Source organism: Musca domestica, unplaced genomic scaffold (genome assembly GCF_030504385.1).
Source record: "Musca domestica strain aabys unplaced genomic scaffold, Musca_domestica.polishedcontigs.V.1.1 45, whole genome shotgun sequence".
In the NCBI taxonomy this organism is placed as follows: domain Eukaryota; kingdom Metazoa; phylum Arthropoda; class Insecta; order Diptera; family Muscidae; genus Musca; species Musca domestica.
In genome coordinates, this window is record NW_026712335.1 from 1,971,974 (window position 1) to 1,984,609 (window position 12,636).

The window sequence follows — 12,636 nt, forward strand, 5'->3', positions numbered from 1 at the left end:
CCGATCTCTATTAAAAATAGCAAAGGTATTTCTATGCTGTATCTGATAGTTGGCACCGAATATCTTTGTTGTGGAGAGTATTTTACGGGTGTAAGGAAGTAAAAGACAAAATCGAAAGAAACATAACCTATAACCGTATCTTAACCGATTTTCCCCAAAACTTATACATTTTCTTTCAGGTTGAGTTCGTTTGTATGTGCCAAAATCCATTCAATTCGGGCTTATATTGGGCATCTGGTGCACAATAAACTTGAAATCGAGTAATGATATATATGGGAGCTATATCCAAATCTGAACCGATCTTGATAAAATTTGGCAAAAGTATTTTTGAGCTGTATTTGATATATTTGTTGTTACTGAGTGCATATTACGGATGTGGAGGAGAAATGTAACAAATCGGATGAAGAATATATATGAGACCGATTATCTACGAGGGTTCGACCTGTACTGTGTTTACAAAAATACATGGACAGACGGACGGACAAAAATCCATAAATCGACTCAGAATGTGATGCTATGAAGATTATTAAAAGGAACTGTGGGTCTAATTCTCTTCGTTATCTCTCAGCGTGGTGATGACAGATGTTACCATTTAACTGTTAGAGAACAACTTCGAATACAACTAGGTGACTGGTCTTGATCAGCATAAATTCTACGTCGATCGTGGAAATCGCCATAGCTTCCGAACGAAATGGAGTATGTCTGTAAAATTTTACTCTGTTAGGTAAGCAGGACTTTTTGTATTGAAAATGGGCTATAAAGGTCCCAACGACATTAATCAACTTCAATTTTTTTAATATTTCAAGTTTCGTATTTGAATATCGTTATGGCCTATGACAAAAATTGCATATACAAGTCCAAGTCTTCGTATAGGCTCCAATAAAACGGTAACTCCCTATATATATTCGCTATTTTGTATGATTTTAGCAATAATTGTCAACGGTTATTTTTGAAAATATGCAAATTCCTTCTAAATGGTGGAGAAAATTCAAAGTTCAGGCCGGGGGTCAATTTGAAAAAATTTAACACGGAATTATTTGTCACGAAATTGTATTAGAGGTCTCAGAATACATCAAAACTTTATATCTTAGGTCTCAGAATACATCAAAACTTTATATCTTACAGAAGCGCAAGAAATGTGAGTTTTTATAACCTTAGCCATATGGCTAGAGAGGGAATATATAATTTGATACGGTAAAACGTGCCTCATCGAAATAACGGTTTTAGACCCTAGGTCTCTTTGGACCAAATCCGTTTCAGGACATTTGGAGTAGATCTAGCGATGTCCGTTCGTCTGTCTGGCTCGCACGATAATTCTCGAAGAGAGTATCAGATTTGATCCAAACTTGGTATATCGTAATATTTTTGTCAAACTAAGATCGAGTTCGGAGATGGTCAACATCGGTCCACTCCCCCGATCCGCTCCCCCACAAATCAGTACCTCTCCCACAAAGGATCAACATTTTTTGAATAATTATAACTTCTATAAAATGTGATGTAAGAATCCGATTGTTTTAAAATTTCACACATCCCAATCTTTTTATAAACTCAAGATCTGGTGTTAAGATGGAATATATCGGTCATCCTTCACCTTCTGGTAACTCCCCCACAAAAGGTCGAAATTTGGATATCCATTAAGCTCGTAAAACGTGAAATTAACATCCGCTTCCATTTAGACTTGACACACCTGAATATTTTCATGAACACAGGATCTGTTATAAAAACGATAGCGATCGGACTATTCCTTCTGATCCCTCCCCTACAATGGGTAAAAATTTTGAATATCCATGAAGGTCATAAAACGCGAAATTAACATCAGGTTCTCTTTATAAACAAGATCTGAGATCCAAAGGCTCAACATTTTGAATTTACATGGAGCTCATAAAAAGCGAAATTACAATCGGATAATACAAGATCTGTTATAAAGATGGTAGAGATCAGACCATTTCTTTTGCTCCCTGCCCCACAAAGGGTTCAAGATTTTGAAAAACAAAAGGCTCACCCACAAAGGGTCACAATTTTCAATACTTTTATCTGCCATAACTTTTTCAATATTCTCTCAAATTTACGATATATTCTATATAAAGTGAAGGAAGTAGCCAATTGGATTAATGTTTATGGTGTTACAGGCACACGAAGAGACGAACATCAACCTGACCGACTGTAAAAATAGGATAGGATGAAAGATTTGAAAAAAGGACAACAATTAATTGCATTCTCCAGAAACCACTGGACCGATAATAAGAAAAAATTAAAATATTTCTATCTATTCATTGCTGACTTTTATCCATGATCAAAATGATTTCCGAACCCTATGCGCCGGTGTAATGAAGTGAATAATGTACAAATTCAAAAAATGTTAATACCACTTGTAATCACAATTATTGTATAATACAGGCGATTACAGGAATTCATAGTTCATTACGGGTGGGACAGGCTTTATGGAAATTATTTGCTACCATTAAATGGCAAATCGCTGGCATAAATCTGGTTGTTGTCCTTTTTTCGTTGCGATGTCCTTGAGCTTATTTTTTTTTTTTTAAATACTGGCTGCAATTATGGCCGGAGTCAATTGAATAAAAGAACGAAAGAAAGCCCAGGCCGAAGACGAAAGTAAATAATCTGATGTGATTCGTTGTGTGTGTGTGTGTGTGAGCGTGAGCGTTCTTTTTGAGTTTTAATAAAGCATAAAGAAATCCCACATTTTATGACTTCCTTTGCAGAACATTAACATTAAATCTTTTCAGCTGACATTTTATTGGCATCTTCCTCATTCGGGGAATCCAATAATTCTTCGAACATGGATGGCTGCGGTGATATGACTGTCTCTCTGTTTGTCTGTTTGTCTCATTGCCGTTGTTGATGGTAATCTAAGGTGGCAGTATAGTAGTAAATATTTGTTGGCGTTTGAAAAACTTTTCTAACGCTGGCGCTGGGCTTTTCACGTCGATATCATCACTCGCTGGTTACTCAGCCAGGGCAGCAATTTATTTATTTGATTTTATTGTTTTCTTTGCTGGCTACCAAAGAAAATTCGTGGTTAGGTTGGCAACGGCCAGAGGGGGCAATGTATCTATATACAATAACAACCAGATGGGTGGACGGACAGACAGACGGACGGACGGAAGTGTATCTTTATGAATCTTGTGGTGATTCCTATGAATACTCAGCCAACCAACCAACCAACCAACCAATCGCAAGTAATAAAACAACAATACGGAACCGTTGTCAATGCCTTTTTACCACATTTCCTTCCCTTTTCATGTTGGCTGTTGGCAGTTCTGTTCATTCATTCGCTTACTCGCACGCTGGCTTACTTAACTTTAATCTGCCATCATTGAATCCACATTTATATGGGTAGTCTTTCTCATTTTTCTTCATTCTTTGCTTTTTTTTTGTTATTTTGATTTGTAAACTGCGGAATTGTATATCTCTTCCTGATGTAATCAATCAATACGGGCCCTGCTTAATGGATGTTCCAATGGCTTTTCACAATTGGCGACGAGACCTAAATCAAACAACAACAACATCACACAGCAACATTGTTGTTGTATGGTGTTGCTACCGATTTTCCACCTCGAAGGTGATGAATATGTCGTTGGAAGTCATTGAATTAACCTTAACTGTATAATACACAGAGGGGTAGAGAGGAGAAGAGGGAGAGAAAGAGAGCGCGAAAATCGTTTCTTGAGACCAGGAAATGTACACAGGTACACATCGCAGTAAAGAATTAATATCAACCAAGCATCCAACCAACCAACAGCTGTGTAACTGCCGACACGTGAACTGATATATGACAACGAAGCAGGCAGTTGATGCTGGTGATTAGTTTTTATTATCGACTGAATTGTTGTATATAATTAAGATGTCACACAGGTTGCACGAGTGCTCGCCAGGATGTTCATTGCGGGTGGAGGGGTTCTGTAACGACGAAATAAATAATCTCTTTGATGTTGTTGAATTTGATTATGTTTTGTGTTTTTGGCAAGGCCAGGAAGCCAGCAACACCGCAGCAAGGAGTTAATCTTACCCTTCGCCCAAGATTAAGTCAGGCGCAAAAGACTGCCTAAACGCAGATTTATTTATTCATACATACACTTGTTCGCTTATCACGGATACTAACTAATTCCTCATTGTTGTCGAACATCATGTTGAATAAATATGTTGCCTTATACAGTTGGGTCTTGCTCTCATACAATAGAGCAGAAAAGTATGTGTGAAATTGAAATATTACAGAACATGTATAAATAAGTAAAAAAAGCAGCTAAGTTCGGCCGAATTTTTAATACCCAAACAAATTCCGTAATTCTCAAATGAAATCCCTTATATGGGGGCTATACGAAGACGTGTTCTTTCATAAGTATTTTTTTTCTAGGCTGTAGTACTTATTACGAACTTTAAATGCGAAATTTGAAACAACTTCGGTTAATAATGTCGCTAAAATCATCAAAATACCGAAAATTTGCGAGGCATCGTTATGGAAGACGTGGTCCTGCATAGGCAATTTTCGATCATAGGTTGGAGTACCCATTATGAACTTCGAATACAAAATTTGAAACAATTCCGATTAATAATGTCGCTAAAATCACTAAAATACCGTATATAGGGAGGTATCGTTATATGGGGGCTATACGAAGACGCGGACCTGCATAGGAAATTTTCTGTCATAGGTTGTAGTATCCATTACGAACTTGAAATACGAAATTTGAACCAATTCTAGTGAATAATTCCGCTAAAATCATCAAAACATCGAATATTGAGAGATTGTACAGGGTGAGATGAAAAAACGGCAACTAACTTCAGACTACTGTCATTTCTAAGCCACTCGTCCGATAGCTGCTAAAATTATTCCACTGACAGCATTTTGGTGAGAATTTTCCAGAAAAAAAAGTTATTCGTGTGATTTCTTTATATTTGGCTGGAAATCCAAGAACAAGAACTTACACCGCAACAGAAAGAAAATAGACTGAAAAGAGCTAAAGAGTTGCTTCGCTTGGCCGAAAGTGGTGAACTGCCGAATTTGGTTTTCTCCGCTCCAATGAGAAAACATTAGATGCCCAGCAGTTTGTAAAGAAACAAAATGATCGTGTTTACTTACCAAAGAGGTCAGCTTAAAATGTGCACCTTCGGTTGGCCACCAGAACTCAACCGCCGGCTATGGTGATGGTGTGGGCCCCCACTCTCGTATTAATCGACCGTGGCATCAGAATAAATGCCGAATATTATCGCGAAAATATTTTGGAGGGTGTATTCAAGCCTTGGGTACACAAACATTTTGGCCGCAGACCTTGCACATTCCAACAGGACTCAGCACCATCGCACTCAGCACGCGCCACCCAAGAATGGTTACAAAATGAGGTTCCTCGCTTCATTTCCAGCGCACAATGGCCATCAAAATTTTCGGATACCAATCCGTTGGACTATTGTGTCTGGAGTATTTTAAAAAGCAAGGTTGGCACTAAAAAATACCAAAGTGTCGATCACCTAAAGAAAGCGTTTCGCCGGAAATGGGCCAAGAAAACGCAGAGCAACAGACGGGCAGCGTGTGACGGTTTCATTGGCCGTTTGAAGGCCATGATTCGTGTCAAAGGTGACCATTTCGAACAAATCTAAACTTGTTCTAAAATTGCTATTTGATGCTATTTCCGACATTTTCTGCTTTTATTGAATGTAATTAAAAAAAAAGTTGAAAAGCAGTAAGTTCAGCCGAGCCGAACTTTTAATACCCTCCACCATTTGCAACGAATTTGGAAATTTTCATAAAAATAAAATCCTTAAAAAATTCGGTTAAAATTTAATTTAAAAAATACCGAATATAGCCTTTATTTTGGGGTCTATGCGACGTGGGCATACATAGGCATTGTGTGTCATAAGCCATTACCATATTCAAATTCGAAACTTGAAATAAACGGTGAATAATGTAGCTAAAATCCTCAAAATATTGTATATAAGGAGGTGCCGTTAAATTGGAGCTGTGCGAAGACCAGGACCAGCATAGACAATTTTCTGTCACAGGCTGTAGCATCCATTACGAACTTCAAATACCAAATCTCAAACAATTTCGGTGGGTATTGTACCTAAAATCGTCAAAATACCGAATATAGGGAGGTACTGATATGTGGGGCCTATACGAAGACCTGGACCCGCACAGATAATTTTCTGTCACAGACTGTAGTTCCCACAACGAACTTCAAATACCAATTTTTAAACAATTCCGGTGAATAATGTCGCTAAAATCATCAAAATACCGAATATAGGTAGGTACCGTTATTTGGGGGCTATATGAAAACGTGGACTTACACGGTCCATTTACGAACTTAACCTGCCTACTGGAAAAATAAACATGTGTGCAAAATTTTAGCCATCTATTTCAATTCATTCGAAAGATAGCGTGATTACAACAGACAGATAGACGGACGGACAGACAGACGGACATCGCTAGATCGACTTAGAATTTTACGCTGAACAAGAATATATATACTTTGTTGGGTCTGACATGAGTATTTCGAGGAGTTACAAATGGAATGACAAAGTTAATATACCCTCCATAGTATGGTGGAGGGTATAAAAAGTAAAAATTATGTCGTTTGGCTTTGTTGCAGTCTATTTATCTCACTCTGTAGATCATGTGGTGGTGGAAATATTGGGATGTGTTTGAAACATATCGAAGGCTCATTTTGCTTTTTATGAGGGTCATGTTTGTTCAAAATGTTGACCTATTGTGGGGCGGTACCAGAAGGAGTGTACTAATATTGCCAGAATTATTTTGCTTTGAAATTTGAAATATTTAGAGCAAATTCCATGCTTCCATTTCAGTGCAGTCAAAACGAACAACGAGCGAAAAAAACGTTACTTTTCCGATCTCATTTCAATTTTGTCTCCGCGCTATCGTAACCCATATCAGTTTTGTAAATTTTTATTTGACAACAACATCGTTGTGTGACATAATTTCCCTTGCATAACAATGAAGAGCTGGTAACGTCTCTGTTCAAACTCTCATTTTGTTGATATTGGAGTACAGATGGAATATCAAAGAAACACAAAATCGACAACAACAACAAAATAATTGGCTCGTTTAAACGTCATAGCGACGGTAAGACGCAACACAATGGCAATGGCAAGCAAGTTGCCAACAAACAACAACACCAGCCTTAGATGATGGCACAGATCGTGCAACATGACTGTCAATGCAACACAAACACAGCAAACAGCAGATGCTGCTGCAGCAACACCATGCCTTCAATGTTCTTGCTGTTGGCTGCCTGACTGCCTAGCTGCCCGACTGACTGATAAAAATAATAATAAAGCACCACAGGCAAAATATATTGTGTTCCATTAAATAGTCTAACATTATTGCAAATTAAATAATTATCCGTTTTGCGACAAGGTTTTTAGCATAAGTTTCTACTGATTATGGGTATGCAAAGAAGTAGAGGAAGGAGTAGATTCCGAAGAAGATGCAGGCGACGATGTGGAGGCCTAACCGTTTTCTTTACGCTTTTCGTTCGGGGCTTGGAATTTGGGTTGCCTTCAAATATATTCGAAACTTACTGTGTGTGTCGCCGGTAAAGGGGAAATTTAGAACGCCACAGAATATCAACTTACTCGCATTTTAATTTCACATGTTCATAATGTAGCGTATAACATAAAACAAATGTGGCAGGTAGTATTCAGGATTCTCATTTTTTAGGAGTGCACGTTTGGAACCGGCCTTATAGCTCGTCGGAGGGGGGGTTCGCTAACCTTGGACAATCCCATTGCCACTGAGCTACTATTTAAATATAAAAAAAATTACGTGCATTTTTCTTTGGGTGTACAAAAAAGGATCTAGCACTATAGGAGGAAACGGAAACAGCTTAGTAGAGCAAGAGCTCTGTAAGAAAAAAAGTTAACAGACTAGTAACAGAAAGGTATTTTAAATTTGGAGAAAATCGAAACATGTTGAAATAGAGGAGAAGTAAAGAGACCAAATGACGCGAGCAACATGATGTTTTGTTGCTCAAAAGAGCCCACCCAACCGTGACTGCAACATGATGTATCCAAGGAAAGTGTAAAGTGTTGTTGCAGCCCCTGTAACGTCCAAAGCAACCTTTTCCTACTTTAAAGAGAACTCAAACGGATTTGATTTAATTTATTCTGAGTTCATTTTCTTCTCTTTATTTAACAAATCAAAGATTAACATTGGATTCCAATATTATTGCTAATTTTTATTTCATTAAATAATATTATTCTATAATATTTCAAAGAACTCAATGTGGGAAAACAACTTTAGTGAATAGAATAATTTCAACATCATTAAATAACCTTATAGAGTTTCAACGATATTCTCAATAAATTTCCACAACGAGACAAAAATATGAAAAGTTATTTGAAAGAAGAAAAAAAAATAATAAAAAAAAAAACGATATTTTTAAGGGGAAAAATATAACTAAACTATAAATAAAGATATATATATAAAAAAAATTTAGAATTAATTTTTTTATAAATACTATTAAATTTAAATTCAATTATAATTTCAGGTAAGTACCCACAATAATCAAAAGAAAAAGGAAATTATAAAGATTTGCATATTTAAATTTTTTTTCTTTCAGAAATAACCAACTTTTTGGTCATCTGCGTATGTTGGGTAACCAAACGATGTCAAATTATCACAAGGCAGTTGTGAGTTCTAAATAGGGTGACCATATAGTTCATCAAAAATTATCAATAATTTTTAAAAAGTCTATTATTAGGATCTTATCGTGCAAAACTAATGTCTTTCGGCATCAGAATTCTAAATATTTAATTTGAACTGATTTCAATACTCAACTACTGAACAATTTTGATTAAAATTATAGTTTAAATATTGTAACAAATCATATGTGTACCTGGTCACTCTCCCCTATTCTCATTATACATTAATATCAACAAAGGCAAATAAAAGAGTGCATTGACTTACTTTGATTCTCCTTGTGTTTCTCCTTCGTAGAAAGCGCTTTCGACGTCGGCAGTGTAGTGTTGTTGTTAGCATGAATGGAGTGTAGGCAGAGAATGTGAGAGATGTTGAACGGGAGACTTTAACATTTTGCACATGATGAACACAATGTTATTACTTATGTTAGTTAACATTTGCAAGAAGGAACATCACTTAACAGAATAAAACAGCAGTAGGTTTTCAACTAAGTTAAATCGTGACATTAATGATCATTTAAGGTCATAAAAATTCCAAACAAATTATATGTATGCTCATGTGTATATTAAGTGATGTTTCTTCTGCAAAAACCAACGGGGATCAAAAATTGTTCATTTAAAAGCAAAAACTTATGTATATTTTTTTCACTTTTTCAATTATTCCTTATGAACACTTGTTTATATGTCTCTTTCTTGATCTTTTTTTTCCTTTTTCTTAGAGAGAAAATTATAATTTAGGAGAAAAATAAAATCCTTAAATATAAATTACACTAGAATATTACGATTTTAATTATTTCCAAATTACTATTGGTGATTTTTCCCTTATTATCACTTTGACCGAAATATCGAGTGAAAAAATTAGTTTTTAAACCGAAGTAGCGACTCTTGTGGTTAACTCACGTTGAAATGAACCTTCTGGCACTATATTTGGAGGCTTATTTTATACAGAACAGACTATTAGGGGTAAAATAATTTTTACTTTTGTCGTTCGTGCAAAATTCACTTGATGAAGGAGTCTTTGCGACGGTCGGAAAACGGCGTTACATTAATTAGATGATGCGTTCGTTGAGATGACAAAGAGGAACTGAATTTGCATATTCATGAGGTGTGTGAGCTCAGTGTGACAGTGGGAGAATAGCTTTTAAGCGGATAATCTCACTTAACCTCTATTCTCTAGCCTGTATAAATGATGAGGAATTCAGCCATTAAATCTTTTGAACAAAAGTTAAGAATGTTGAATAATAAAATTGGAATAAAAGCTAAGCGGTTGAATACGGTCCAAAAGGTCAATTCTTCAGGAATAATTTGGCCAAAAAATCCAAAAAAATGTGGCACTTAACAATGCACGCAAAGATAAAACGCAAACGTTAAGTGAAGGAAAATTTTGTTACCTTTCTTTCTTTTTTTTTAAAGAACTATTTTTAGATTAAAAAAATCACTTTCTCTTAACAATTCTTCTGAAGTTTACTATAGGAGTTTCACTTAACCAAATGGACGAGTTTCCTTCTAAGATTTTAGAAGAAACCTTGGCATTGCTTTAAGCTAACGTTTCTATTCCAAAACTATCGTTTAAAAGTATAAAAAATAAACAAAGGTAGAACGTCAATTAGCTGATAGATCATTTGCACAAATTCAAACAAGTGGAAGGCAGAGGTCGCTTTGTTAAGCCGTTACAATTCGAATGCAAACAAATTAAAAAGAAAGAAGTTATATGAAACAAAATGCTGCCAGGAATGCAAGCGCCACTACAATTCCCCCCAGCCAAAATCAGCATTGGGGTAAGAGGTTTTACATCCAAAGCTGATCCCGCTTGCATCCAAGATACCTACTGTCGAATGTCTTTTGCGTGGTATATGCCCACAAGATTTCCCTGCAAGTCTTCCAACTCATAATTGGAATTGCCAAGCTTTCGACGCACTCGAGACTTGAGGAAAGTCGGCGCTAACTTTGCACTGTAGCCTTGAGAAAAGTTGCTTTGCTTGAAATTTCGCCTGTAAACCTCCTGACCAATATCATAGGACACCTCTTTGCTTCGAAGATTATAAGATCGCTGGTTTCTTTCAAATTGTTTTTGCATTGTATCCCTAGCTTTATTTCCGGCTACGGCAAGAGAATCCTCCTTGCTGAACCTAACAGTTCTATCCTCTAGCATATTTAGTTGACGTAAAAGCGAATACGCTGACCCGTTTGTTACCATGTGTTGGCCAAATACTAGGTAGTACGGTGTAGTCCCGATAGAAGAATGGAACGACGACCTAAATGCACAACAAATTTTACTAAGCATTTGATCCCAATCCTTTTGGCTAGGTGAGACATAAGATTTGATTGCTGCAAGTACTGAACGATTAACTCGTTCAGAGGCATTTACTTGTGGTGCATGAACTGCAGTAAACATGTGGTGCACTTTATAACGCTGAAGGAATTTGCTGAATTGGTTTGATCTAAATTGGGAACCGTTGTCTGACACTATAGTTTCGGGAACACCATATGTATAAAACAATTCATTTTCTAAGTAATCGATAACTATATCAGAGGAAAACCTTTTAACTGGTTTTAAAAATGGAAACTTAGTCATATGATCCACAACCACTAATATTCCTATGTTTCCTTGCTTAGATCTTGGGTAGGGTCCCAAAAAATCTATGTATATTTTCTGAAAGAACCTATGGGTTTCAGCTGTCTGTCCCATTGGTGGTCGTAAAGGTTGGCTGGGATGCTTGGTGGACTTACAAATTTCGCATCCATTTACATAGTTTTTAACATCCACCACCATGTTTGGCCAAAAGAAGAATTTCCTCATGTGAATAATGTTTTATTTATTCCTCCATGAGCTGATAATGGGTCATCATGGGCCCTTTTTAAAACCTCGGGAACCATTTCCTGTGGTATCCATAATTTCCATGCGAGATCATCCTGGACTTGTTCCCCCGTTGCGTGTTCCGTACGCCGATAAAGATACCCATCTATTATTCGCAAGTCAGGCATTTTATCCAACGTTTTCTCTACCTTTTCAAGCAACGGTTATAGCTGTCAGACTTAAAATGTGGGGAATCTAAATCAGCAAACATACCACTACAATCCTGGGAATTTCTATGATCGGTCATAGCAAGCACAGAAAGACTATCTACACCAAAGCTGACAAATCCTCGGAGTTTGTTCTGGAAAGCGCATCAGGTACTACGTTTTTGACTACCACGCCTATGTTTTATCGAAATTTGTAGCCTTGAAGCTTTAAAGCCCATCGAGCAAGTCGCGTACTGAGGTCCGTTTGGGACATGAGCCATTTCAATGACGCCATGGTCAGTTATGACAGTAAACTCATGTCCTTCACGTACGCTCTGAATTTTTTAATGCTTAGCATTGCTGCCAAACATTCTTGTTCGGTCACCGAATAGTTACGTTGGGCTTGATTGAGTTTCTTTGACATGAAGGCAATAGGAAACTCTGCGCCCTCCGTATCTTTCTGAACCAATACACCTCCTATTCCAGTTCGGCTAGCGTCACAGTGTATGTAAAAGGCTGTGAGAAATCTGGGCTTGCAAACTGGAGCGGTTGCTCAGATGGGTCTTCAAGTGTCAAATGCTTTTTTGAGCTTCTTACTCCATATAAATTTACGCTTTGTTTCGTGAGATCTGTCAGAGGCGTGGCAATCGAAGCGTAATCCTGATAAATTTCCTGTACCATCCTGCATTCCTAGGAATCTCCTTACTTTGTGTTACTGAGTGCGGAACAGGAAAATCGGTGATGCGGACACTTTCATCGGGGTTGTCTTAATGACACCTCCTCAACTATAATGGCCAAGATATTTCACCTCTGCAACGCAGAGTTTACTTTTTCCACATTGATAGTCAGTCCGATTCGCGTATTTTACCAGCAACTAGCTTAAGAACTTCCAGATGTCTTTCAAAAGATTCCGAAACGATCAGCAGTCATCAAGGTAAACAAAAACTTCCGTCCTGAGAGGCG